This window comes from Phyllobates terribilis, unplaced genomic scaffold, assembly GCF_046119375.1.
Source record: "Phyllobates terribilis strain yellow unplaced genomic scaffold, ASM4611937v1 Scaffold_2817__1_contigs__length_104771, whole genome shotgun sequence".
Classification (NCBI taxonomy): Eukaryota; Metazoa; Chordata; class Amphibia; order Anura; family Dendrobatidae; genus Phyllobates; species Phyllobates terribilis.
The window spans coordinates 1-26214 of record NW_027365571.1 but is presented as its reverse complement, the minus strand read 5'-3'; the positions used below and the strand labels follow the sequence as shown (position 1 = coordinate 26214).

General features: G+C 44.9%; 20 non-coding genes across 20 annotated transcripts; all 20 read left to right on the top strand.

The window, feature by feature from the left end:
- Positions 1-686: 686 nt before the first annotated feature.
- On the top strand, positions 687-877 carry LOC141247148 (U2 spliceosomal RNA). The gene has a single exon (XR_012310640.1). It is a non-coding gene; the product is annotated as a U2 spliceosomal RNA (small nuclear RNA).
- Positions 878-1992: 1115 nt separating this feature from the next.
- Positions 1993-2183, top strand: LOC141247120 (U2 spliceosomal RNA). Its single transcript, XR_012310620.1, has one exon. It is a non-coding gene; the product is annotated as a U2 spliceosomal RNA (small nuclear RNA).
- Positions 2184-3298: 1115 nt separating this feature from the next.
- Positions 3299-3489, top strand: LOC141247195 (U2 spliceosomal RNA). Its single transcript, XR_012310683.1, has one exon. It is a non-coding gene; the product is annotated as a U2 spliceosomal RNA (small nuclear RNA).
- A 1115-nt stretch (positions 3490-4604) lies between these two features.
- LOC141247147 (U2 spliceosomal RNA) lies at positions 4605-4795 on the top strand. Its single transcript, XR_012310639.1, has one exon. It is a non-coding gene; the product is annotated as a U2 spliceosomal RNA (small nuclear RNA).
- A 1115-nt stretch (positions 4796-5910) lies between these two features.
- LOC141247117 (U2 spliceosomal RNA) lies at positions 5911-6101 on the top strand. Its single transcript, XR_012310617.1, has one exon. It is a non-coding gene; the product is annotated as a U2 spliceosomal RNA (small nuclear RNA).
- A 1115-nt stretch (positions 6102-7216) lies between these two features.
- On the top strand, positions 7217-7407 carry LOC141247142 (U2 spliceosomal RNA). The gene has a single exon (XR_012310638.1). It is a non-coding gene; the product is annotated as a U2 spliceosomal RNA (small nuclear RNA).
- A 1115-nt stretch (positions 7408-8522) lies between these two features.
- On the top strand, positions 8523-8713 carry LOC141247130 (U2 spliceosomal RNA). Its single transcript, XR_012310629.1, has one exon. It is a non-coding gene; the product is annotated as a U2 spliceosomal RNA (small nuclear RNA).
- Positions 8714-9828: 1115 nt separating this feature from the next.
- LOC141247194 (U2 spliceosomal RNA) lies at positions 9829-10019 on the top strand. The gene has a single exon (XR_012310682.1). It is a non-coding gene; the product is annotated as a U2 spliceosomal RNA (small nuclear RNA).
- A 1115-nt stretch (positions 10020-11134) lies between these two features.
- Positions 11135-11325, top strand: LOC141247131 (U2 spliceosomal RNA). Its single transcript, XR_012310630.1, has one exon. It is a non-coding gene; the product is annotated as a U2 spliceosomal RNA (small nuclear RNA).
- Positions 11326-12440: 1115 nt separating this feature from the next.
- Positions 12441-12631, top strand: LOC141247119 (U2 spliceosomal RNA). The gene has a single exon (XR_012310619.1). It is a non-coding gene; the product is annotated as a U2 spliceosomal RNA (small nuclear RNA).
- Positions 12632-13746: 1115 nt separating this feature from the next.
- Positions 13747-13937, top strand: LOC141247193 (U2 spliceosomal RNA). Its single transcript, XR_012310681.1, has one exon. It is a non-coding gene; the product is annotated as a U2 spliceosomal RNA (small nuclear RNA).
- Positions 13938-15052: 1115 nt separating this feature from the next.
- Positions 15053-15243, top strand: LOC141247191 (U2 spliceosomal RNA). The gene has a single exon (XR_012310679.1). It is a non-coding gene; the product is annotated as a U2 spliceosomal RNA (small nuclear RNA).
- A 1115-nt stretch (positions 15244-16358) lies between these two features.
- LOC141247179 (U2 spliceosomal RNA) lies at positions 16359-16549 on the top strand. Its single transcript, XR_012310668.1, has one exon. It is a non-coding gene; the product is annotated as a U2 spliceosomal RNA (small nuclear RNA).
- A 1115-nt stretch (positions 16550-17664) lies between these two features.
- Positions 17665-17855, top strand: LOC141247116 (U2 spliceosomal RNA). The gene has a single exon (XR_012310616.1). It is a non-coding gene; the product is annotated as a U2 spliceosomal RNA (small nuclear RNA).
- A 1115-nt stretch (positions 17856-18970) lies between these two features.
- LOC141247115 (U2 spliceosomal RNA) lies at positions 18971-19161 on the top strand. The gene has a single exon (XR_012310615.1). It is a non-coding gene; the product is annotated as a U2 spliceosomal RNA (small nuclear RNA).
- A 1115-nt stretch (positions 19162-20276) lies between these two features.
- Positions 20277-20467, top strand: LOC141247132 (U2 spliceosomal RNA). Its single transcript, XR_012310631.1, has one exon. It is a non-coding gene; the product is annotated as a U2 spliceosomal RNA (small nuclear RNA).
- Positions 20468-21582: 1115 nt separating this feature from the next.
- LOC141247114 (U2 spliceosomal RNA) lies at positions 21583-21773 on the top strand. Its single transcript, XR_012310614.1, has one exon. It is a non-coding gene; the product is annotated as a U2 spliceosomal RNA (small nuclear RNA).
- A 1115-nt stretch (positions 21774-22888) lies between these two features.
- Positions 22889-23079, top strand: LOC141247167 (U2 spliceosomal RNA). Its single transcript, XR_012310657.1, has one exon. It is a non-coding gene; the product is annotated as a U2 spliceosomal RNA (small nuclear RNA).
- Positions 23080-24194: 1115 nt separating this feature from the next.
- LOC141247196 (U2 spliceosomal RNA) lies at positions 24195-24385 on the top strand. The gene has a single exon (XR_012310684.1). It is a non-coding gene; the product is annotated as a U2 spliceosomal RNA (small nuclear RNA).
- A 1115-nt stretch (positions 24386-25500) lies between these two features.
- LOC141247155 (U2 spliceosomal RNA) lies at positions 25501-25691 on the top strand. Its single transcript, XR_012310646.1, has one exon. It is a non-coding gene; the product is annotated as a U2 spliceosomal RNA (small nuclear RNA).
- Positions 25692-26214: the final 523 nt, after the last annotated feature.

The following is a 26214-nucleotide window of genomic DNA, read 5'->3' as shown; positions in this document are numbered from 1 at the left end:
CTGGTTACTCTGCTGCGCTTAAAATTTCTTTTTTGGTTTGCTACAATGCCTTTTCTGAAACGTTGTCTCCTTCTGCTGGAACACTGACTTCTTTCATTTAATGCCTGCAGACTATAAAAGAGAACCCAACCCAAAAAGTTTGGTTGATTAGTCTGTGGCATTCTGTTAAACTGTTGCTTATGGCGGTCTCTGTGAGCTTCTCAGCGACATTCAGCCAGCCAGGTATCCTGCCTGCAGTAGATGGAATGTGGCAATGGAACGCTGGCTGCGCGTGTCATAATAGGCTCTGAGCCTTTATATACCTGTGCACAGCAGCAGCCACCTTCAGTCTGCTGCTGGACAGCCAGCAGCAGCAGCAGCAGGAGAGGTATGTAATCAGGAGCCCTCCTGCTAAGGGTAGACAGCTGCTCGTTCCACCCCACCCCCCGCCTTAATTGGTTCTCCTCCCTTCCAACGGTGTTGAGGCGGGTGGGAACAGCAGGGGGTGAAGGTGCTGTGTTTAAAGAGGTGGAGTTATGCAGATCTAAAACGCGTGGATTGCAGCAGCAGCAAGCCGAAAAGTGCAGGCATGTAAGGGATCTAGAGGTTGACAACATGTCTTCTTAACGGGAGTCCAGGAGCTCATCTCCACAAATGGACTTTTCAGGATCCTTGGGTGGCTCCGTAGTTTGAAACCAATTCTGGTTATCGCTTCTCGGCCTTTTGGCTAAGATCAAGTGTAGTATCTGTTCTTATCAGTTTAATATCTGATACGTCCCCTATCTGGGGACCATATATTAAATGGATTTTTAGAACAGGGAGATGGAAAAAGAGCTTGCTCTGTCCACTCCACGCATTGACCTGGTATTGCAGTATCTCCAGGACCGGTGCACCCCTTCTTTAATGCAGTTTCTAAAATCAGAAAGAATTGAATTCAATGTTTTTTGTTCATTTTGCTTGTTTGTCGGATTTTGGGATGGACTCTTTGGCTTTGCTTTTCTTCTCCTCATTGGATTTTTCATGTTCAAAGTTGCAGAAGCCAGATTACAAGCTCATTTTGGTTCAACTTCAGCAACTGTGCATTGCATTGCCATGTAATGTGATGCAATGCTATCTTTCTAGCTCTCCCTTTTTACTTCCTTTTGGATAAACAGACATATTAGGCAAGCATTTTGGAGCTTTCACCTAAATAACTACAGGTGGTGAGATAAGCTGCACAATATAATTGACCTTTCAGTATATTGTTGCACACACACCATCTATTTAGCAAATGCCCTTGTTATCAACAGCAGCCTTTTAAACTCACCTGAGCTAACAGGTATGTGCGCTGGTTACTCTGCTGCGCTTAAAATTTCTTTTTTGGTTTGCTACAATGCCTTTTCTGAAACGTTGTCTCCTTCTGCTGGAACACTGACTTCTTTCATTTAATGCCTGCAGACTATAAAAGAGAACCCAACCCAAAAAGTTTGGTTGATTAGTCTGTGGCATTCTGTTAAACTGTTGCTTATGGCGGTCTCTGTGAGCTTCTCAGCGACATTCAGCCAGCCAGGTATCCTGCCTGCAGTAGATGGAATGTGGCAATGGAACGCTGGCTGCGCGTGTCATAATAGGCTCTGAGCCTTTATATACCTGTGCACAGCAGCAGCCACCTTCAGTCTGCTGCTGGACAGCCAGCAGCAGCAGCAGCAGGAGAGGTATGTAATCAGGAGCCCTCCTGCTAAGGGTAGACAGCTGCTCGTTCCACCCCACCCCCCGCCTTAATTGGTTCTCCTCCCTTCCAACGGTGTTGAGGCGGGTGGGAACAGCAGGGGGTGAAGGTGCTGTGTTTAAAGAGGTGGAGTTATGCAGATCTAAAACGCGTGGATTGCAGCAGCAGCAAGCCGAAAAGTGCAGGCATGTAAGGGATCTAGAGGTTGACAACATGTCTTCTTAACGGGAGTCCAGGAGCTCATCTCCACAAATGGACTTTTCAGGATCCTTGGGTGGCTCCGTAGTTTGAAACCAATTCTGGTTATCGCTTCTCGGCCTTTTGGCTAAGATCAAGTGTAGTATCTGTTCTTATCAGTTTAATATCTGATACGTCCCCTATCTGGGGACCATATATTAAATGGATTTTTAGAACAGGGAGATGGAAAAAGAGCTTGCTCTGTCCACTCCACGCACTGACCTGGTATTGCAGTATCTCCAGGACCGGTGCACCCCTTCTTTAATGCAGTTTCTAAAATCAGAAAGAATTGAATTCAATGTTTTTTGTTCATTTTGCTTGTTTGTCGGATTTTGGGATGGACTCTTTGGCTTTGCTTTTCTTCTCCTCATTGGATTTTTCATGTTCAAAGTTGCAGAAGCCAGATTACAAGCTCATTTTGGTTCAACTTCAGCAACTGTGCATTGCATTGCCATGTAATGTGATGCAATGCTATCTTTCTAGCTCTCCCTTTTTACTTCCTTTTGGATAAACAGACATATTAGGCAAGCATTTTGGAGCTTTCACCTAAATAACTACAGGTGGTGAGATAAGCTGCACAATATAATTGACCTTTCAGTATATTGTTGCACACACACCATCTATTTAGCAAATGCCCTTGTTATCAACAGCAGCCTTTTAAACTCACCTGAGCTAACAGGTATGTGCGCTGGTTACTCTGCTGCGCTTAAAATTTCTTTTTTGGTTTGCTACAATGCCTTTTCTGAAACGTTGTCTCCTTCTGCTGGAACACTGACTTCTTTCATTTAATGCCTGCAGACTATAAAAGAGAACCCAACCCAAAAAGTTTGGTTGATTAGTCTGTGGCATTCTGTTAAACTGTTGCTTATGGCGGTCTCTGTGAGCTTCTCAGCGACATTCAGCCAGCCAGGTATCCTGCCTGCAGTAGATGGAATGTGGCAATGGAACGCTGGCTGCGCGTGTCATAATAGGCTTTGAGCCTTTATATACCTGTGCACAGCAGCAGCCACCTTCAGTCTGCTGCTGGACAGCCAGCAGCAGCAGCAGCAGGAGAGGTATGTAATCAGGAGCCCTCCTGCTAAGGGTAGACAGCTGCTCGTTCCACCCCACCCCCCGCCTTAATTGGTTCTCCTCCCTTCCAACGGTGTTGAGGCGGGTGGGAACAGCAGGGGGTGAAGGTGCTGTGTTTAAAGAGGTGGAGTTATGCAGATCTAAAACGCGTGGATTGCAGCAGCAGCAAGCCGAAAAGTGCAGGCATGTAAGGGATCAAGAGGTTGACAACATGTCTTCTTAACGGGAGTCCAGGAGCTCATCTCCACAAATGGACTTTTCAGGATCCTTGGGTGGCTCCGTAGTTTGAAACCAATTCTGGTTATCGCTTCTCGGCCTTTTGGCTAAGATCAAGTGTAGTATCTGTTCTTATCAGTTTAATATCTGATACGTCCCCTATCTGGGGACCATATATTAAATGGATTTTTAGAACAGGGAGATGGAAAAAGAGCTTGCTCTGTCCACTCCACGCATTGACCTGGTATTGCAGTATTTCCAGGACCGGTGCACCCCTTCTTTAATGCAGTTTCTAAAATCAGAAAGAATTGAATTCAATGTTTTTTGTTCATTTTGCTTGTTTGTCGGATTTTGGGATGGACTCTTTGGCTTTGCTTTTCTTCTCCTCATTGGATTTTTCATGTTCAAAGTTGCAGAAGCCAGATTACAAGCTCATTTTGGTTCAACTTCAGCAACTGTGCATTGCATTGCCATGTAATGTGATGCAATGCTATCTTTCTAGCTCTCCCTTTTTACTTCCTTTTGGATAAACAGACATATTAGGCAAGCATTTTGGAGCTTTCACCTAAATAACTACAGGTGGTGAGATAAGCTGCACAATATAATTGATCTTTCAGTATATTGTTGCACACACACCATCTATTTAGCAAATGCCCTTGTTATCAACAGCAGCCTTTTAAACTCACCTGAGCTAACAGGTATGTGCGCTGGTTACTCTGCTGCGCTTAAAATTTCTTTTTTGGTTTGCTACAATGCCTTTTCTGAAACGTTGTCTCCTTCTGCTGGAACACTGACTTCTTTCATTTAATGCCTGCAGACTATAAAAGAGAACCCAACCCAAAAAGTTTGGTTGATTAGTCTGTGGCATTCTGTTAAACTGTTGCTTATGGCGGTCTCTGTGAGCTTCTCAGCGACATTCAGCCAGCCAGGTATCCTGCCTGCAGTAGATGGAATGTGGCAATGGAACGCTGGCTGCGCGTGTCATAATAGGCTCTGAGCCTTTATATACCTGTGCACAGCAGCAGCCACCTTCAGTCTGCTGCTGGACAGCCAGCAGCAGCAGCAGCAGGAGAGGTATGTAATCAGGAGCCCTCCTGCTAAGGGTAGACAGCTGCTCGTTCCACCCCACCCCCCGCCTTAATTGGTTCTCCTCCCTTCCAACGGTGTTGAGGCGGGTGGGAACAGCAGGGGGTGAAGGTGCTGTGTTTAAAGAGGTGGAGTTATGCAGATCTAAAACGCGTGGATTGCAGCAGCAGCAAGCCGAAAAGTGCAGGCATGTAAGGGATCTAGAGGTTGACAACATGTCTTCTTAACGGGAGTCCAGGAGCTCATCTCCACAAATGGACTTTTCAGGATCCTTGGGTGGCTCCGTAGTTTGAAACCAATTCTGGTTATCGCTTCTCGGCCTTTTGGCTAAGATCAAGTGTAGTATCTGTTCTTATCAGTTTAATATCTGATACGTCCCCTATCTGGGGACCATATATTAAATGGATTTTTAGAACAGGGAGATGGAAAAAGAGCTTGCTCTGTCCACTCCACGCATTGACCTGGTATTGCAGTATCTCCAGGACCGGTGCACCCCTTCTTTAATGCAGTTTCTAAAATCAGAAAGAATTGAATTCAATGTTTTTTGTTCATTTTGCTTGTTTGTCGGATTTTGGGATGGACTCTTTGGCTTTGCTTTTCTTCTCCTCATTGGATTTTTCATGTTCAAAGTTGCAGAAGCCAGATTACAAGCTCATTTTGGTTCAACTTCAGCAACTGTGCATTGCATTGCCATGTAATGTGATGCAATGCTATCTTTCTAGCTCTCCCTTTTTACTTCCTTTTGGATAAACAGACATATTAGGCAAGCATTTTGGAGCTTTCACCTAAATAACTACAGGTGGTGAGATAAGCTGCACAATATAATTGACCTTTCAGTATATTGTTGCACACACACCATCTATTTAGCAAATGCCCTTGTTATCAACAGCAGCCTTTTAAACTCACCTGAGCTAACAGGTATGTGCGCTGGTTACTCTGCTGCGCTTAAAATTTCTTTTTTGGTTTGCTACAATGCCTTTTCTGAAACGTTGTCTCCTTCTGCTGGAACACTGACTTCTTTCATTTAATGCCTGCAGACTATAAAAGAGAACCCAACCCAAAAAGTTTGGTTGATTAGTCTGTGGCATTCTGTTAAACTGTTGCTTATGGCGGTCTCTGTGAGCTTCTCAGCGACATTCAGCCAGCCAGGTATCCTGCCTGCAGTAGATGGAATGTGGCAATGGAACGCTGGCTGCGCGTGTCATAATAGGCTCTGAGCCTTTATATACCTGTGCACAGCAGCAGCCACCTTCAGTCTGCTGCTGGACAGCCAGCAGCAGCAGCAGCAGGAGAGGTATGTAATCAGGAGCCCTCCTGCTAAGGGTAGACAGCTGCTCGTTCCACCCCACCCCCCGCCTTAATTGGTTCTCCTCCCTTCCAACGGTGTTGAGGCGGGTGGGAACAGCAGGGGGTGAAGGTGCTGTGTTTAAAGAGGTGGAGTTATGCAGATCTAAAACGCGTGGATTGCAGCAGCAGCAAGCCGAAAAGTGCAGGCATGTAAGGGATCAAGAGGTTGACAACATGTCTTCTTAACGGGAGTCCAGGAGCTCATCTCCACAAATGGACTTTTCAGGATCCTTGGGTGGCTCCGTAGTTTGAAACCAATTCTGGTTATCGCTTCTCGGCCTTTTGGCTAAGATCAAGTGTAGTATCTGTTCTTATCAGTTTAATATCTGATACGTCCCCTATCTGGGGACCATATATTAAATGGATTTTTAGAACAGGGAGATGGAAAAAGAGCTTGCTCTGTCCACTCCACGCATTGACCTGGTATTGCAGTATCGCCAGGACCGGTGCACCCCTTCTTTAATGCAGTTTCTAAAATCAGAAAGAATTGAATTCAATGTTTTTTGTTCATTTTGCTTGTTTGTCGGATTTTGGGATGGACTCTTTGGCTTTGCTTTTCTTCTCCTCATTGGATTTTTCATGTTCAAAGTTGCAGAAGCCAGATTACAAGCTCATTTTGGTTCAACTTCAGCAACTGTGCATTGCATTGCCATGTAATGTGATGCAATGCTATCTTTCTAGCTCTCCCTTTTTACTTCCTTTTGGATAAACAGACATATTAGGCAAGCATTTTGGAGCTTTCACCTAAATAACTACAGGTGGTGAGATAAGCTGCACAATATAATTGACCTTTCAGTATATTGTTGCACACACACCATCTATTTAGCAAATGCCCTTGTTATCAACAGCAGCCTTTTAAACTCACCTGAGCTAACAGGTATGTGCGCTGGTTACTCTGCTGCGCTTAAAATTTCTTTTTTGGTTTGCTACAATGCCTTTTCTGAAACGTTGTCTCCTTCTGCTGGAACACTGACTTCTTTCATTTAATGCCTGCAGACTATAAAAGAGAACCCAACCCAAAAAGTTTGGTTGATTAGTCTGTGGCATTCTGTTAAACTGTTGCTTATGGCGGTCTCTGTGAGCTTCTCAGCGACATTCAGCCAGCCAGGTATCCTGCCTGCAGTAGATGGAATGTGGCAATGGAACGCTGGCTGCGCGTGTCATAATAGGCTCTGAGCCTTTATATACCTGTGCACAGCAGCAGCCACCTTCAGTCTGCTGCTGGACAGCCAGCAGCAGCAGCAGCAGGAGAGGTATGTAATCAGGAGCCCTCCTGCTAAGGGTAGACAGCTGCTCGTTCCACCCCACCCGCCGCCTTAATTGGTTCTCCTCCCTTCCAACGGTGTTGAGGCGGGTGGGAACAGCAGGGGGTGAAGGTGCTGTGTTTAAAGAGGTGGAGTTATGCAGATCTAAAACGCGTGGATTGCAGCAGCAGCAAGCCGAAAAGTGCAGGCATGTAAGGGATCTAGAGGTTGACAACATGTCTTCTTAACGGGAGTCCAGGAGCTCATCTCCACAAATGGACTTTTCAGGATCCTTGGGTGGCTCCGTAGTTTGAAACCAATTCTGGTTATCGCTTCTCGGCCTTTTGGCTAAGATCAAGTGTAGTATCTGTTCTTATCAGTTTAATATCTGATACGTCCCCTATCTGGGGACCATATATTAAATGGATTTTTAGAACAGGGAGATGGAAAAAGAGCTTGCTCTGTCCACTCCACGCATTGACCTGGTATTGCAGTATCTCCAGGACCGGTGCACCCCTTCTTTAATGCAGTTTCTAAAATCAGAAAGAATTGAATTCAATGTTTTTTGTTCATTTTGCTTGTTTGTCGGATTTTGGGATGGACTCTTTGGCTTTGCTTTTCTTCTCCTCATTGGATTTTTCATGTTCAAAGTTGCAGAAGCCAGATTACAAGCTCATTTTGGTTCAACTTCAGCAACTGTGCATTGCATTGCCATGTAATGTGATGCAATGCTATCTTTCTAGCTCTCCCTTTTTACTTCCTTTTGGATAAACAGACATATTAGGCAAGCATTTTGGAGCTTTCACCTAAATAACTACAGGTGGTGAGATAAGCTGCACAATATAATTGACCTTTCAGTATATTGTTGCACACACACCATCTATTTAGCAAATGCCCTTGTTATCAACAGCAGCCTTTTAAACTCACCTGAGCTAACAGGTATGTGCGCTGGTTACTCTGCTGCGCTTAAAATTTCTTTTTTGGTTTGCTACAATGCCTTTTCTGAAACGTTGTCTCCTTCTGCTGGAACACTGACTTCTTTCATTTAATGCCTGCAGACTATAAAAGAGAACCCAACCCAAAAAGTTTGGTTGATTAGTCTGTGGCATTCTGTTAAACTGTTGCTTATGGCGGTCTCTGTGAGCTTCTCAGCGACATTCAGCCAGCCAGGTATCCTGCCTGCAGTAGATGGAATGTGGCAATGGAACGCTGGCTGCGCGTGTCATAATAGGCTCTGAGCCTTTATATACCTGTGCACAGCAGCAGCCACCTTCAGTCTGCTGCTGGACAGCCAGCAGCAGCAGCAGCAGGAGAGGTATGTAATCAGGAGCCCTCCTGCTAAGGGTAGACAGCTGCTCGTTCCACCCCACCCCCCGCCTTAATTGGTTCTCCTCCCTTCCAACGGTGTTGAGGCGGGTGGGAACAGCAGGGGGTGAAGGTGCTGTGTTTAAAGAGGTGGAGTTATGCAGATCTAAAATGCGTGGATTGCAGCAGCAGCAAGCCGAAAAGTGCAGGCATGTAAGGGATCTAGAGGTTGACAACATGTCTTCTTAACGGGAGTCCAGGAGCTCATCTCCACAAATGGACTTTTCAGGATCCTTGGGTGGCTCCGTAGTTTGAAACCAATTCTGGTTATCGCTTCTCGGCCTTTTGGCTAAGATCAAGTGTAGTATCTGTTCTTATCAGTTTAATATCTGATACGTCCCCTATCTGGGGACCATATATTAAATGGATTTTTAGAACAGGGAGATGGAAAAAGAGCTTGCTCTGTCCACTCCACGCATTGACCTGGTATTCCAGTATCTCCAGGACCGGTGCACCCCTTCTTTAATGCAGTTTCTAAAATCAGAAAGAATTGAATTCAATGTTTTTTGTTCATTTTGCTTGTTTGTCGGATTTTGGGATGGACTCTTTGGCTTTGCTTTTCTTCTCCTCATTGGATTTTTCATGTTCAAAGTTGCAGAAGCCAGATTACAAGCTCATTTTGGTTCAACTTCAGCAACTGTGCATTGCATTGCCATGTAATGTGATGCAATGCTATCTTTCTAGCTCTCCCTTTTTACTTCCTTTTGGATAAACAGACATATTAGGCAAGCATTTTGGAGCTTTCACCTAAATAACTACAGGTGGTGAGATAAGCTGCACAATATAATTGACCTTTCAGTATATTGTTGCACACACACCATCTATTTAGCAAATGCCCTTGTTATCAACAGCAGCCTTTTAAACTCACCTGAGCTAACAGGTATGTGCGCTGGTTACTCTGCTGCGCTTAAAATTTCTTTTTTGGTTTGCTACAATGCCTTTTCTGAAACGTTGTCTCCTTCTGCTGGAACACTGACTTCTTTCATTTAATGCCTGCAGACTATAAAAGAGAACCCAACCCAAAAAGTTTGGTTGATTAGTCTGTGGCATTCTGTTAAACTGTTGCTTATGGCGGTCTCTGTGAGCTTCTCAGCGACATTCAGCCAGCCAGGTATCCTGCCTGCAGTAGATGGAATGTGGCAATGGAACGCTGGCTGCGCGTGTCATAATAGGCTCTGAGCCTTTATATACCTGTGCACAGCAGCAGCCACCTTCAGTCTGCTGCTGGACAGCCAGCAGCAGCAGCAGCAGGAGAGGTATGTAATCAGGAGCCCTCCTGCTAAGGGTAGACAGCTGCTCGTTCCACCCCACCCCCCGCCTTAATTGGTTCTCCTCCCTTCCAACGGTGTTGAGGCGGGTGGGAACAGCAGGGGGTGAAGGTGCTGTGTTTAAAGAGGTGGAGTTATGCAGATCTAAAACGCGTGGATTGCAACAGCAGCAAGCCGAAAAGTGCAGGCATGTAAGGGATCAAGAGGTTGACAACATGTCTTCTTAACGGGAGTCCAGGAGCTCATCTCCACAAATGGACTTTTCAGGATCCTTGGGTGGCTCCGTAGTTTGAAACCAATTCTGGTTATCGCTTCTCGGCCTTTTGGCTAAGATCAAGTGTAGTATCTGTTCTTATCAGTTTAATATCTGATACGTCCCCTATCTGGGGACCATATATTAAATGGATTTTTAGAACAGGGAGATGGAAAAAGAGCTTGCTCTGTCCACTCCACGCATTGACCTGGTATTGCAGTATTTCCAGGACCGGTGCACCCCTTCTTTAATGCAGTTTCTAAAATCAGAAAGAATTGAATTCAATGTTTTTTGTTCATTTTGCTTGTTTGTCGGATTTTGGGATGGACTCTTTGGCTTTGCTTTTCTTCTCCTCATTGGATTTTTCATGTTCAAAGTTGCAGAAGCCAGATTACAAGCTCATTTTGGTTCAACTTCAGCAACTGTGCATTGCATTGCCATGTAATGTGATGCAATGCTATCTTTCTAGCTCTTCCTTTTTACTTCCTTTTGGATAAACAGACATATTAGGCAAGCATTTTGGAGCTTTCACCTAAATAACTACAGGTGGTGAGATAAGCTGCACAATATAATTGACCTTTCAGTATATTGTTGCACACACACCATCTATTTAGCAAATGCCCTTGTTATCAACAGCAGCCTTTTAAACTCACCTGAGCTAACAGGTATGTGCGCTGGTTACTCTGCTGCGCTTAAAATTTCTTTTTTGGTTTGCTACAATGCCTTTTCTGAAACGTTGTCTCCTTCTGCTGGAACACTGACTTCTTTCATTTAATGCCTGCAGACTATAAAAGAGAACCCAACCCAAAAAGTTTGGTTGATTAGTCTGTGGCATTCTGTTAAACTGTTGCTTATGGCGGTCTCTGTGAGCTTCTCAGCGACATTCAGCCAGCCAGGTATCCTGCCTGCAGTAGATGGAATGTGGCAATGGAACGCTGGCTGCGCGTGTCATAATAGGCTCTGAGCCTTTATATACCTGTGCACAGCAGCAGCCACCTTCAGTCTGCTGCTGGACAGCCAGCAGCAGCAGCAGCAGGAGAGGTATGTAATCAGGAGCCCTCCTGCTAAGGGTAGACAGCTGCTCGTTCCACCCCACCCCCCGCCTTAATTGGTTCTCCTCCCTTCCAACGGTGTTGAGGCGGGTGGGAACAGCAGGGGGTGAAGGTGCTGTGTTTAAAGAGGTGGAGTTATGCAGATCTAAAATGCGTGGATTGCAGCAGCAGCAAGCCGAAAAGTGCAGGCATGTAAGGGATCTAGAGGTTGACAACATGTCTTCTTAACGGGAGTCCAGGAGCTCATCTCCACAAATGGACTTTTCAGGATCCTTGGGTGGCTCCGTAGTTTGAAACCAATTCTGGTTATCGCTTCTCGGCCTTTTGGCTAAGATCAAGTGTAGTATCTGTTCTTATCAGTTTAATATCTGATACGTCCCCTATCTGGGGACCATATATTAAATGGATTTTTAGAACAGGGAGATGGAAAAAGAGCTTGCTCTGTCCACTCCACGCATTGACCTGGTATTGCAGTATCTCCAGGACCGGTGCACCCCTTCTTTAATGCAGTTTCTAAAATCAGAAAGAATTGAATTCAATGTTTTTTGTTCATTTTGCTTGTTTGTCGGATTTTGGGATGGACTCTTTGGCTTTGCTTTTCTTCTCCTCATTGGATTTTTCATGTTCAAAGTTGCAGAAGCCAGATTACAAGCTCATTTTGGTTCAACTTCAGCAACTGTGCATTGCATTGCCATGTAATGTGATGCAATGCTATCTTTCTAGCTCTCCCTTTTTACTTCCTTTTGGATAAACAGACATATTAGGCAAGCATTTTGGAGCTTTCACCTAAATAACTACAGGTGGTGAGATAAGCTGCACAATATAATTGACCTTTCAGTATATTGTTGCACACACACCATCTATTTAGCAAATGCCCTTGTTATCAACAGCAGCCTTTTAAACTCACCTGAGCTAACAGGTATGTGCGCTGGTTACTCTGCTGCGCTTAAAATTTCTTTTTTGGTTTGCTACAATGCCTTTTCTGAAACGTTGTCTCCTTCTGCTGGAACACTGACTTCTTTCATTTAATGCCTGCAGACTATAAAAGAGAACCCAACCCAAAAAGTTTGGTTGATTAGTCTGTGGCATTCTGTTAAACTGTTGCTTATGGCGGTCTCTGTGAGCTTCTCAGCGACATTCAGCCAGCCAGGTATCCTGCCTGCAGTAGATGGAATGTGGCAATGGAACGCTGGCTGCGCGTGTCATAATAGGCTCTGAGCCTTTATATACCTGTGCACAGCAGCAGCCACCTTCAGTCTGCTGCTGGACAGCCAGCAGCAGCAGCAGCAGGAGAGGTATGTAATCAGGAGCCCTCCTGCTAAGGGTAGACAGCTGCTCGTTCCACCCCACCCCCCGCCTTAATTGGTTCTCCTCCCTTCCAACGGTGTTGAGGCGGGTGGGAACAGCAGGGGGTGAAGGTGCTGTGTTTAAAGAGGTGGAGTTATGCAGATCTAAAACGCGTGGATTGCAGCAGCAGCAAGCCGAAAAGTGCAGGCATGTAAGGGATCTAGAGGTTGACAACATGTCTTCTTAACGGGAGTCCAGGAGCTCATCTCCACAAATGGACTTTTCAGGATCCTTGGGTGGCTCCGTAGTTTGAAACCAATTCTGGTTATCGCTTCTCGGCCTTTTGGCTAAGATCAAGTGTAGTATCTGTTCTTATCAGTTTAATATCTGATACGTCCCCTATCTGGGGACCATATATTAAATGGATTTTTAGAACAGGGAGATGGAAAAAGAGCTTGCTCTGTCCACTCCACGCATTGACCTGGTATTGCAGTATCTCCAGGACCGGTGCACCCCTTCTTTAATGCAGTTTCTAAAATCAGAAAGAATTGAATTCAATGTTTTTTGTTCATTTTGCTTGTTTGTCGGATTTTGGGATGGACTCTTTGGCTTTGCTTTTCTTCTCCTCATTGGATTTTTCATGTTCAAAGTTGCAGAAGCCAGATTACAAGCTCATTTTGGTTCAACTTCAGCAACTGTGCATTGCATTGCCATGTAATGTGATGCAATGCTATCTTTCTAGCTCTCCCTTTTTACTTCCTTTTGGATAAACAGACATATTAGGCAAGCATTTTGGAGCTTTCACCTAAATAACTACAGGTGGTGAGATAAGCTGCACAATATAATTGACCTTTCAGTATATTGTTGCACACACACCATCTATTTAGCAAATGCCCTTGTTATCAACAGCAGCCTTTTAAACTCACCTGAGCTAACAGGTATGTGCGCTGGTTACTCTGCTGCGCTTAAAATTTCTTTTTTGGTTTGCTACAATGCCTTTTCTGAAACGTTGTCTCCTTCTGCTGGAACACTGACTTCTTTCATTTAATGCCTGCAGACTATAAAAGAGAACCCAACCCAAAAAGTTTGGTTGATTAGTCTGTGGCATTCTGTTAAACTGTTGCTTATGGCGGTCTCTGTGAGCTTCTCAGCGACATTCAGCCAGCCAGGTATCCTGCCTGCAGTAGATGGAATGTGGCAATGGAACGCTGGCTGCGCGTGTCATAATAGGCTCTGAGCCTTTATATACCTGTGCACAGCAGCAGCCACCTTCAGTCTGCTGCTGGACAGCCAGCAGCAGCAGCAGCAGGAGAGGTATGTAATCAGGAGCCCTCCTGCTAAGGGTAGACAGCTGCTCGTTCCACCCCACCCCCCGCCTTAATTGGTTCTCCTCCCTTCCAACGGTGTTGAGGCGGGTGGGAACAGCAGGGGGTGAAGGTGCTGTGTTTAAAGAGGTGGAGTTATGCAGATCTAAAACGCGTGGATTGCAGCAGCAGCAAGCCGAAAAGTGCAGGCATGTAAGGGATCAAGAGGTTGACAACATGTCTTCTTAACGGGAGTCCAGGAGCTCATCTCCACAAATGGACTTTTCAGGATCCTTGGGTGGCTCCGTAGTTTGAAACCAATTCTGGTTATCGCTTCTCGGCCTTTTGGCTAAGATCAAGTGTAGTATCTGTTCTTATCAGTTTAATATCTGATACGTCCCCTATCTGGGGACCATATATTAAATGGATTTTTAGAACAGGGAGATGGAAAAAGAGCTTGCTCTGTCCACTCCACGCATTGACCTGGTATTGCAGTATTTCCAGGACCGGTGCACCCCTTCTTTAATGCAGTTTCTAAAATCAGAAAGAATTGAATTCAATGTTTTTTGTTCATTTTGCTTGTTTGTCGGATTTTGGGATGGACTCTTTGGCTTTGCTTTTCTTCTCCTCATTGGATTTTTCATGTTCAAAGTTGCAGAAGCCAGATTACAAGCTCATTTTGGTTCAACTTCAGCAACTGTGCATTGCATTGCCATGTAATGTGATGCAATGCTATCTTTCTAGCTCTTCCTTTTTACTTCCTTTTGGATAAACAGACATATTAGGCAAGCATTTTGGAGCTTTCACCTAAATAACTACAGGTGGTGAGATAAGCTGCACAATATAATTGACCTTTCAGTATATTGTTGCACACACACCATCTATTTAGCAAATGCCCTTGTTATCAACAGCAGCCTTTTAAACTCACCTGAGCTAACAGGTATGTGCGCTGGTTACTCTGCTGCGCTTAAAATTTCTTTTTTGGTTTGCTACAATGCCTTTTCTGAAACGTTGTCTCCTTCTGCTGGAACACTGACTTCTTTCATTTAATGCCTGCAGACTATAAAAGAGAACCCAACCCAAAAAGTTTGGTTGATTAGTCTGTGGCATTCTGTTAAACTGTTGCTTATGGCGGTCTCTGTGAGCTTCTCAGCGACATTCAGCCAGCCAGGTATCCTGCCTGCAGTAGATGGAATGTGGCAATGGAACGCTGGCTGCGCGTGTCATAATAGGCTCTGAGCCTTTATATACCTGTGCACAGCAGCAGCCACCTTCAGTCTGCTGCTGGACAGCCAGCAGCAGCAGCAGCAGGAGAGGTATGTAATCAGGAGCCCTCCTGCTAAGGGTAGACAGCTGCTCGTTCCACCCCACCCCCCGCCTTAATTGGTTCTCCTCCCTTCCAACGGTGTTGAGGCGGGTGGGAACAGCAGGGGGTGAAGGTGCTGTGTTTAAAGAGGTGGAGTTATGCAGATCTAAAATGCGTGGATTGCAGCAGCAGCAAGCCGAAAAGTGCAGGCATGTAAGGGATCTAGAGGTTGACAACATGTCTTCTTAACGGGAGTCCAGGAGCTCATCTCCACAAATGGACTTTTCAGGATCCTTGGGTGGCTCCGTAGTTTGAAACCAATTCTGGTTATCGCTTCTCGGCCTTTTGGCTAAGATCAAGTGTAGTATCTGTTCTTATCAGTTTAATATCTGATACGTCCCCTATCTGGGGACCATATATTAAATGGATTTTTAGAACAGGGAGATGGAAAAAGAGCTTGCTCTGTCCACTCCACGCATTGACCTGGTATTGCAGTATCTCCAGGACCGGTGCACCCCTTCTTTAATGCAGTTTCTAAAATCAGAAAGAATTGAATTCAATGTTTTTTGTTCATTTTGCTTGTTTGTCGGATTTTGGGATGGACTCTTTGGCTTTGCTTTTCTTCTCCTCATTGGATTTTTCATGTTCAAAGTTGCAGAAGCCAGATTACAAGCTCATTTTGGTTCAACTTCAGCAACTGTGCATTGCATTGCCATGTAATGTGATGCAATGCTATCTTTCTAGCTCTCCCTTTTTACTTCCTTTTGGATAAACAGACATATTAGGCAAGCATTTTGGAGCTTTCACCTAAATAACTACAGGTGGTGAGATAAGCTGCACAATATAATTGACCTTTCAGTATATTGTTGCACACACACCATCTATTTAGCAAATGCCCTTGTTATCAACAGCAGCCTTTTAAACTCACCTGAGCTAACAGGTATGTGCGCTGGTTACTCTGCTGCGCTTAAAATTTCTTTTTTGGTTTGCTACAATGCCTTTTCTGAAACGTTGTCTCCTTCTGCTGGAACACTGACTTCTTTCATTTAATGCCTGCAGACTATAAAAGAGAACCCAACCCAAAAAGTTTGGTTGATTAGTCTGTGGCATTCTGTTAAACTGTTGCTTATGGCGGTCTCTGTGAGCTTCTCAGCGACATTCAGCCAGCCAGGTATCCTGCCTGCAGTAGATGGAATGTGGCAATGGAACGCTGGCTGCGCGTGTCATAATAGGCTCTGAGCCTTTATATACCTGTGCACAGCAGCAGCCACCTTCAGTCTGCTGCTGGACAGCCAGCAGCAGCAGCAGCAGGAGAGGTATGTAATCAGGAGCCCTCCTGCTAAGGGTAGACAGCTGCTCGTTCCACCCCACCCCCCGCCTTAATTGGTTCTCCTCCCTTCCAACGGTGTTGAGGCGGGTGGGAACAGCAGGGGGTGAAGGTGCTGTGTTTAAAGAGGTGGAGTTATGCAGATCTAAAACGCGTGGATTGCAGCAGCAGCAAGCCGAAAAGTGCAGGCATGTAAGGGATCTAGAGGTTGACAACATGTCTTCTTAACGGGAGTCCAGGAGCTCATCTCCACAAATGGACTTTTCAGGATCCTTGGGTGGCTCCGTAGTTTGAAACCAATTCTGGTTATCGCTTCTCGGCCTTTTGGCTAAGATCAAGTGTAGTATCTGTTCTTATCAGTTTAATATCTGATACGTCCCCTATCTGGGGACCATATATTAAATGGATTTTTAGAACAGGGAGATGGAAAAAGAGCTTGCTCTGTCCACTCCACGCATTGACCTGGTATTGCAGTATCTCCAGGACCGGTGCACCCCTTCTTTAATGCAGTTTCTAAAATCAGAAAGAATTGAATTCAATGTTTTTTGTTCATTTTGCTTGTTTGTCGGATTTTGGGATGGACTCTTTGGCTTTGCTTTTCTTCTCCTCATTGGATTTTTCATGTTCAAAGTTGCAGAAGCCAGATTACAAGCTCATTTTGGTTCAACTTCAGCAACTGTGCATTGCATTGCCATGTAATGTGATGCAATGCTATCTTTCTAGCTCTCCCTTTTTACTTCCTTTTGGATAAACAGACATATTAGGCAAGCATTTTGGAGCTTTCACCTAAATAACTACAGGTGGTGAGATAAGCTGCACAATATAATTGACCTTTCAGTATATTGTTGCACACACACCATCTATTTAGCAAATGCCCTTGTTATCAACAGCAGCCTTTTAAACTCACCTGAGCTAACAGGTATGTGCGCTGGTTACTCTGCTGCGCTTAAAATTTCTTTTTTGGTTTGCTACAATGCCTTTTCTGAAACGTTGTCTCCTTCTGCTGGAACACTGACTTCTTTCATTTAATGCCTGCAGACTATAAAAGAGAACCCAACCCAAAAAGTTTGGTTGATTAGTCTGTGGCATTCTGTTAAACTGTTGCTTATGGCGGTCTCTGTGAGCTTCTCAGCGACATTCAGCCAGCCAGGTATCCTGCCTGCAGTAGATGGAATGTGGCAATGGAACGCTGGCTGCGCGTGTCATAATAGGCTCTGAGCCTTTATATACCTGTGCACAGCAGCAGCCACCTTCAGTCTGCTGCTGGACAGCCAGCAGCAGCAGCAGCAGGAGAGGTATGTAATCAGGAGCCCTCCTGCTAAGGGTAGACAGCTGCTCGTTCCACCCCACCCCCCGCCTTAATTGGTTCTCCTCCCTTCCAACGGTGTTGAGGCGGGTGGGAACAGCAGGGGGTGAAGGTGCTGTGTTTAAAGAGGTGGAGTTATGCAGATCTAAAACGCGTGGATTGCAGCAGCAGCAAGCCGAAAAGTGCAGGCATGTAAGGGATCAAGAGGTTGACAACATGTCTTCTTAACGGGAGTCCAGGAGCTCATCTCCACAAATGGACTTTTCAGGATCCTTGGGTGGCTCCGTAGTTTGAAACCAATTCTGGTTATCGCTTCTCGGCCTTTTGGCTAAGATCAAGTGTAGTATCTGTTCTTATCAGTTTAATATCTGATACGTCCCCTATCTGGGGACCATATATTAAATGGATTTTTAGAACAGGGAGATGGAAAAAGAGCTTGCTCTGTCCACTCCACGCATTGACCTGGTATTGCAGTATCGCCAGGACCGGTGCACCCCTTCTTTAATGCAGTTTCTAAAATCAGAAAGAATTGAATTCAATGTTTTTTGTTCATTTTGCTTGTTTGTCGGATTTTGGGATGGACTCTTTGGCTTTGCTTTTCTTCTCCTCATTGGATTTTTCATGTTCAAAGTTGCAGAAGCCAGATTACAAGCTCATTTTGGTTCAACTTCAGCAACTGTGCATTGCATTGCCATGTAATGTGATGCAATGCTATCTTTCTAGCTCTCCCTTTTTACTTCCTTTTGGATAAACAGACATATTAGGCAAGCATTTTGGAGCTTTCACCTAAATAACTACAGGTGGTGAGATAAGATGCACAATATAATTGACCTTTCAGTATATTGTTGCACACACACCATCTATTTAGCAAATGCCCTTGTTATCAACAGCAGCCTTTTAAACTCACCTGAGCTAACAGGTATGTGCGCTGGTTACTCTGCTGCGCTTAAAATTTCTTTTTTGGTTTGCTACAATGCCTTTTCTGAAACGTTGTCTCCTTCTGCTGGAACACTGACTTCTTTCATTTAATGCCTGCAGACTATAAAAGAGAACCCAACCCAAAAAGTTTGGTTGATTAGTCTGTGGCATTCTGTTAAACTGTTGCTTATGGCGGTCTCTGTGAGCTTCTCAGCGACATTCAGCCAGCCAGGTATCCTGCCTGCAGTAGATGGAATGTGGCAATGGAACGCTGGCTGCGCGTGTCATAATAGGCTCTGAGCCTTTATATACCTGTGCACAGCAGCAGCCACCTTCAGTCTGCTGCTGGACAGCCAGCAGCAGCAGCAGCAGGAGAGGTATGTAATCAGGAGCCCTCCTGCTAAGGGTAGACAGCTGCTCGTTCCACCCCACCCCCCGCCTTAATTGGTTCTCCTCCCTTCCAACGGTGTTGAGGCGGGTGGGAACAGCAGGGGGTGAAGGTGCTGTGTTTAAAGAGGTGGAGTTATGCAGATCTAAAACGCGTGGATTGCAGCAGCAGCAAGCCGAAAAGTGCAGGCATGTAAGGGATCAAGAGGTTGACAACATGTCTTCTTAACGGGAGTCCAGGAGCTCATCTCCACAAATGGACTTTTCAGGATCCTTGGGTGGCTCCGTAGTTTGAAACCAATTCTGGTTATCGCTTCTCGGCCTTTTGGCTAAGATCAAGTGTAGTATCTGTTCTTATCAGTTTAATATCTGATACGTCCCCTATCTGGGGACCATATATTAAATGGATTTTTAGAACAGGGAGATGGAAAAAGAGCTTGCTCTGTCCACTCCACGCATTGACCTGGTATTGCAGTATCGCCAGGACCGGTGCACCCCTTCTTTAATGCAGTTTCTAAAATCAGAAAGAATTGAATTCAATGTTTTTTGTTCATTTTGCTTGTTTGTCGGATTTTGGGATGGACTCTTTGGCTTTGCTTTTCTTCTCCTCATTGGATTTTTCATGTTCAAAGTTGCAGAAGCCAGATTACAAGCTCATTTTGGTTCAACTTCAGCAACTGTGCATTGCATTGCCATGTAATGTGATGCAATGCTATCTTTCTAGCTCTCCCTTTTTACTTCCTTTTGGATAAACAGACATATTAGGCAAGCATTTTGGAGCTTTCACCTAAATAACTACAGGTGGTGAGATAAGATGCACAATATAATTGACCTTTCAGTATATTGTTGCACACACACCATCTATTTAGCAAATGCCCTTGTTATCAACAGCAGCCTTTTAAACTCACCTGAGCTAACAGGTATGTGCGCTGGTTACTCTGCTGCGCTTAAAATTTCTTTTTTGGTTTGCTACAATGCCTTTTCTGAAACGTTGTCTCCTTCTGCTGGAACACTGACTTCTTTCATTTAATGCCTGCAGACTATAAAAGAGAACCCAACCCAAAAAGTTTGGTTGATTAGTCTGTGGCATTCTGTTAAACTGTTGCTTATGGCGGTCTCTGTGAGCTTCTCAGCGACATTCAGCCAGCCAGGTATCCTGCCTGCAGTAGATGGAATGTGGCAATGGAACGCTGGCTGCGCGTGTCATAATAGGCTCTGAGCCTTTATATACCTGTGCACAGCAGCAGCCACCTTCAGTCTGCTGCTGGACAGCCAGCAGCAGCAGCAGCAGGAGAGGTATGTAATCAGGAGCCCTCCTGCTAAGGGTAGACAGCTGCTCGTTCCACCCCACCCCCCGCCTTAATTGGTTCTCCTCCCTTCCAACGGTGTTGAGGCGGGTGGGAACAGCAGGGGGTGAAGGTGCTGTGTTTAAAGAGGTGGAGTTATGCAGATCTAAAACGCGTGGATTGCAGCAGCAGCAAGCCGAAAAGTGCAGGCATGTAAGGGATCTAGAGGTTGACAACATGTCTTCTTAACGGGAGTCCAGGAGCTCATCTCCACAAATGGACTTTTCAGGATCCTTGGGTGGCTCCGTAGTTTGAAACCAATTCTGGTTATCGCTTCTCGGCCTTTTGGCTAAGATCAAGTGTAGTATCTGTTCTTATCAGTTTAATATCTGATGCGTCCCCTATCTGGGGACCATATATTAAATGGATTTTTAGAACAGGGAGATGGAAAAAGAGCTTGCTCTGTCCACTCCACGCATTGACCTGGTATTGCAGTATCTCCAGGACCGGTGCACCCCTTCTTTAATGCAGTTTCTAAAATCAGAAAGAATTGAATTCAATGTTTTTTGTTCATTTTGCTTGTTTGTCGGATTTTGGGATGGACTCTTTGGCTTTGCTTTTCTTCTCCTCATTGGATTTTTCATGTTCAAAGTTGCAGAAGCCAGATTACAAGCTCATTTTGGTTCAACTTCAGCAACTGTGCATTGCATTGCCATGTAATGTGATGCAATGCTATCTTTCTAGCTCTCCCTTTTTACTTCCTTTTGGATAAACAGACATATTAGGCAAGCATTTTGGAGCTTTCACCTAAATAACTACAGGTGGTGAGATAAGCTGCACAATATAATTGACCTTTCAGTATATTGTTGCACACACACCATCTATTTAGCAAATGCCCTTGTTATCAACAGCAGCCTTTTAAACTCACCTGAGCTAACAGGTATGTGCGCTGGTTACTCTGCTGCGCTTAAAATTTCTTTTTTGGTTTGCTACAATGCCTTTTCTGAAACGTTGTCTCCTTCTGCTGGAACACTGACTTCTTTCATTTAATGCCTGCAGACTATAAAAGAGAACCCAACCCAAAAAGTTTGGTTGATTAGTCTGTGGCATTCTGTTAAACTGTTGCTTATGGCGGTCTCTGTGAGCTTCTCAGCGACATTCAGCCAGCCAGGTATCCTGCCTGCAGTAGATGGAATGTGGCAATGGAACGCTGGCTGCGCGTGTCATAATAGGCTCTGAGCCTTTATATACCTGTGCACAGCAGCAGCCACCTTCAGTCTGCTGCTGGACAGCCAGCAGCAGCAGCAGCAGGAGAGGTATGTAATCAGGAGCCCTCCTGCTAAGGGTAGACAGCTGCTCGTTCCACCCCACCCCCCGCCTTAATTGGTTCTCCTCCCTTCCAACGGTGTTGAGGCGGGTGGGAACAGCAGGGGGTGAAGGTGCTGTGTTTAAAGAGGTGGAGTTATGCAGATCTAAAACGCGTGGATTGCAGCAGCAGCAAGCCGAAAAGTGCAGGCATGTAAGGGATCAAGAGGTTGACAACATGTCTTCTTAACGGGAGTCCAGGAGCTCATCTCCACAAATGGACTTTTCAGGATCCTTGGGTGGCTCCGTAGTTTGAAACCAATTCTGGTTATCGCTTCTCGGCCTTTTGGCTAAGATCAAGTGTAGTATCTGTTCTTATCAGTTTAATATCTGATACGTCCCCTATCTGGGGACCATATATTAAATGGATTTTTAGAACAGGGAGATGGAAAAAGAGCTTGCTCTGTCCACTCCACGCATTGACCTGGTATTGCAGTATCGCCAGGACCGGTGCACCCCTTCTTTAATGCAGTTTCTAAAATCAGAAAGAATTGAATTCAATGTTTTTTGTTCATTTTGCTTGTTTGTCGGATTTTGGGATGGACTCTTTGGCTTTGCTTTTCTTCTCCTCATTGGATTTTTCATGTTCAAAGTTGCAGAAGCCAGATTACAAGCTCATTTTGGTTCAACTTCAGCAACTGTGCATTGCATTGCCATGTAATGTGATGCAATGCTATCTTTCTAGCTCTCCCTTTTTACTTCCTTTTGGATAAACAGACATATTAGGCAAGCATTTTGGAGCTTTCACCTAAATAACTACAGGTGGTGAGATAAGCTGCACAATATAATTGACCTTTCAGTATATTGTTGCACACACACCATCTATTTAGCAAATGCCCTTGTTATCAACAGCAGCCTTTTAAACTCACCTGAGCTAACAGGTATGTGCGCTGGTTACTCTGCTGCGCTTAAAATTTCTTTTTTGGTTTGCTACAATGCCTTTTCTGAAACGTTGTCTCCTTCTGCTGGAACACTGACTTCTTTCATTTAATGCCTGCAGACTATAAAAGAGAACCCAACCCAAAAAGTTTGGTTGATTAGTCTGTGGCATTCTGTTAAACTGTTGCTTATGGCGGTCTCTGTGAGCTTCTCAGCGACATTCAGCCAGCCAGGTATCCTGCCTGCAGTAGATGGAATGTGGCAATGGAACGCTGGCTGCGCGTGTCATAATAGGCTCTGAGCCTTTATATACCTGTGCACAGCAGCAGCCACCTTCAGTCTGCTGCTGGACAGCCAGCAGCAGCAGCAGCAGGAGAGGTATGTAATCAGGAGCCCTCCTGCTAAGGGTAGACAGCTGCTCGTTCCACCCCACCCCCCGCCTTAATTGGTTCTCCTCCCTTCCAACGGTGTTGAGGCGGGTGGGAACAGCAGGGGGTGAAGGTGCTGTGTTTAAAGAGGTGGAGTTATGCAGATCTAAAACGCGTGGATTGCAGCAGCAGCAAGCCGAAAAGTGCAGGCATGTAAGGGATCTAGAGGTTGACAACATGTCTTCTTAACGGGAGTCCAGGAGCTCATCTCCACAAATGGACTTTTCAGGATCCTTGGGTGGCTCCGTAGTTTGAAACCAATTCTGGTTATCGCTTCTCGGCCTTTTGGCTAAGATCAAGTGTAGTATCTGTTCTTATCAGTTTAATATCTGATACGTCCCCTATCTGGGGACCATATATTAAATGGATTTTTAGAACAGGGAGATGGAAAAAGAGCTTGCTCTGTCCACTCCACGCATTGACCTGGTATTGCAGTATCTCCAGGACCGGTGCACCCCTTCTTTAATGCAGTTTCTAAAATCAGAAAGAATTGAATTCAATGTTTTTTGTTCATTTTGCTTGTTTGTCGGATTTTGGGATGGACTCTTTGGCTTTGCTTTTCTTCTCCTCATTGGATTTTTCATGTTCAAAGTTGCAGAAGCCAGATTACAAGCTCATTTTGGTTCAACTTCAGCAACTGTGCATTGCATTGCCATGTAATGTGATGCAATGCTATCTTTCTAGCTCTCCCTTTTTACTTCCTTTTGGATAAACAGACATATTAGGCAAGCATTTTGGAGCTTTCACCTAAATAACTACAGGTGGTGAGATAAGCTGCACAATATAATTGACCTTTCAGTATATTGTTGCACACACACCATCTATTTAGCAAATGCCCTTGTTATCAACAGCAGCCTTTTAAACTCACCTGAGCTAACAGGTATGTGCGCTGGTTACTCTGCTGCGCTTAAAATTTCTTTTTTGGTTTGCTACAATGCCTTTTCTGAAACGTTGTCTCCTTCTGCTGGAACACTGACTTCTTTCATTTAATGCCTGCAGACTATAAAAGAGAACCCAACCCAAAAAGTTTGGTTGATTAGTCTGTGGCATTCTGTTAAACTGTTGCTTATGGCGGTCTCTGTGAGCTTCTCAGCGACATTCAGCCAGCCAGGTATCCTGCCTGCAGTAGATGGAATGTGGCAATGGAACGCTGGCTGCGCGTGTCATAATAGGCTCTGAGCCTTTATATACCTGTGCACAGCAGCAGCCACCTTCAGTCTGCTGCTGGACAGCCAGCAGCAGCAGCAGCAGGAGAGGTATGTAATCAGGAGCCCTCCTGCTAAGGGTAGACAGCTGCTCGTTCCACCCCACCCCCCGCCTTAATTGGTTCTCCTCCCTTCCAACGGTGTTGAGGCGGGTGGGAACAGCAGGGGGTGAAGGTGCTGTGTTTAAAGAGGTGGAGTTATGCAGATCTAAAACGCGTGGATTGCAGCAGCAGCAAGCCGAAAAGTGCAGGCATGTAAGGGATCAAGAGGTTGACAACATGTCTTCTTAACGGGAGTCCAGGAGCTCATCTCCACAAATGGACTTTTCAGGATCCTTGGGTGGCTCCGTAGTTTGAAACCAATTCTGGTTATCGCTTCTCGGCCTTTTGGCTAAGATCAAGTGTAGTATCTGTTCTTATCAGTTTAATATCTGATACGTCCCCTATCTGGGGACCATATATTAAATGGATTTTTAGAACAGGGAGATGGAAAAAGAGCTTGCTCTGTCCACTCCACGCATTGACCTGGTATTGCAGTATCGCCAGGACCGGTGCACCCCTTCTTTAATGCAGTTTCTAAAATCAGAAAGAATTGAATTCAATGTTTTTTGTTCATTTTGCTTGTTTGTCGGATTTTGGGATGGACTCTTTGGCTTTGCTTTTCTTCTCCTCATTGGATTTTTCATGTTCAAAGTTGCAGAAGCCAGATTACAAGCTCATTTTGGTTCAACTTCAGCAACTGTGCATTGCATTGCCATGTAATGTGATGCAATGCTATCTTTCTAGCTCTCCCTTTTTACTTCCTTTTGGATAAACAGACATATTAGGCAAGCATTTTGGAGCTTTCACCTAAATAACTACAGGTGGTGAGATAAGCTGCACAATATAATTGACCTTTCAGTATATTGTTGCACACACACCATCTATTTAGCAAATGCCCTTGTTATCAACAGCAGCCTTTTAAACTCACCTGAGCTAACAGGTATGTGCGCTGGTTACTCTGCTGCGCTTAAAATTTCTTTTTTGGTTTGCTACAATGCCTTTTCTGAAACGTTGTCTCCTTCTGCTGGAACACTGACTTCTTTCATTTAATGCCTGCAGACTATAAAAGAGAACCCAACCCAAAAAGTTTGGTTGATTAGTCTGTGGCATTCTGTTAAACTGTTGCTTATGGCGGTCTCTGTGAGCTTCTCAGCGACATTCAGCCAGCCAGGTATCCTGCCTGCAGTAGATGGAATGTGGCAATGGAACGCTGGCTGCGCGTGTCATAATAGGCTCTGAGCCTTTATATACCTGTGCACAGCAGCAGCCACCTTCAGTCTGCTGCTGGACAGCCAGCAGCAGCAGCAGCAGGAGAGGTATGTAATCAGGAGCCCTCCTGCTAAGGGTAGACAGCTGCTCGTTCCACCCCACCCCCCGCCTTAATTGGTTCTCCTCCCTTCCAACGGTGTTGAGGCGGGTGGGAACAGCAGGGGGTGAAGGTGCTGTGTTTAAAGAGGTGGAGTTATGCAGATCTAAAACGCGTGGATTGCAGCAGCAGCAAGCCGAAAAGTGCAGGCATGTAAGGGATCTAGAGGTTGACAACATGTCTTCTTAACGGGAGTCCAGGAGCTCATCTCCACAAATGGACTTTTCAGGATCCTTGGGTGGCTCCGTAGTTTGAAACCAATTCTGGTTATCGCTTCTCGGCCTTTTGGCTAAGATCAAGTGTAGTATCTGTTCTTATCAGTTTAATATCTGATACGTCCCCTATCTGGGGACCATATATTAAATGGATTTTTAGAACAGGGAGATGGAAAAAGAGCTTGCTCTGTCCACTCCACGCATTGACCTGGTATTGCAGTATCTCCAGGACCGGTGCACCCCTTCTTTAATGCAGTTTCTAAAATCAGAAAGAATTGAATTCAATGTTTTTTGTTCATTTTGCTTGTTTGTCGGATTTTGGGATGGACTCTTTGGCTTTGCTTTTCTTCTCCTCATTGGATTTTTCATGTTCAAAGTTGCAGAAGCCAGATTACAAGCTCATTTTGGTTCAACTTCAGCAACTGTGCATTGCATTGCCATGTAATGTGATGCAATGCTATCTTTCTAGCTCTCCCTTTTTACTTCCTTTTGGATAAACAGACATATTAGGCAAGCATTTTGGAGCTTTCACCTAAATAACTACAGGTGGTGAGATAAGCTGCACAATATAATTGACCTTTCAGTATATTGTTGCACACACACCATCTATTTAGCAAATGCCCTTGTTATCAACAGCAGCCTTTTAAACTCACCTGAGCTAACAGGTATGTGCGCTGGTTACTCTGCTGCGCTTAAAATTTCTTTTTTGGTTTGCTACAATGCCTTTTCTGAAACGTTGTCTCCTTCTGCTGGAACACTGACTTCTTT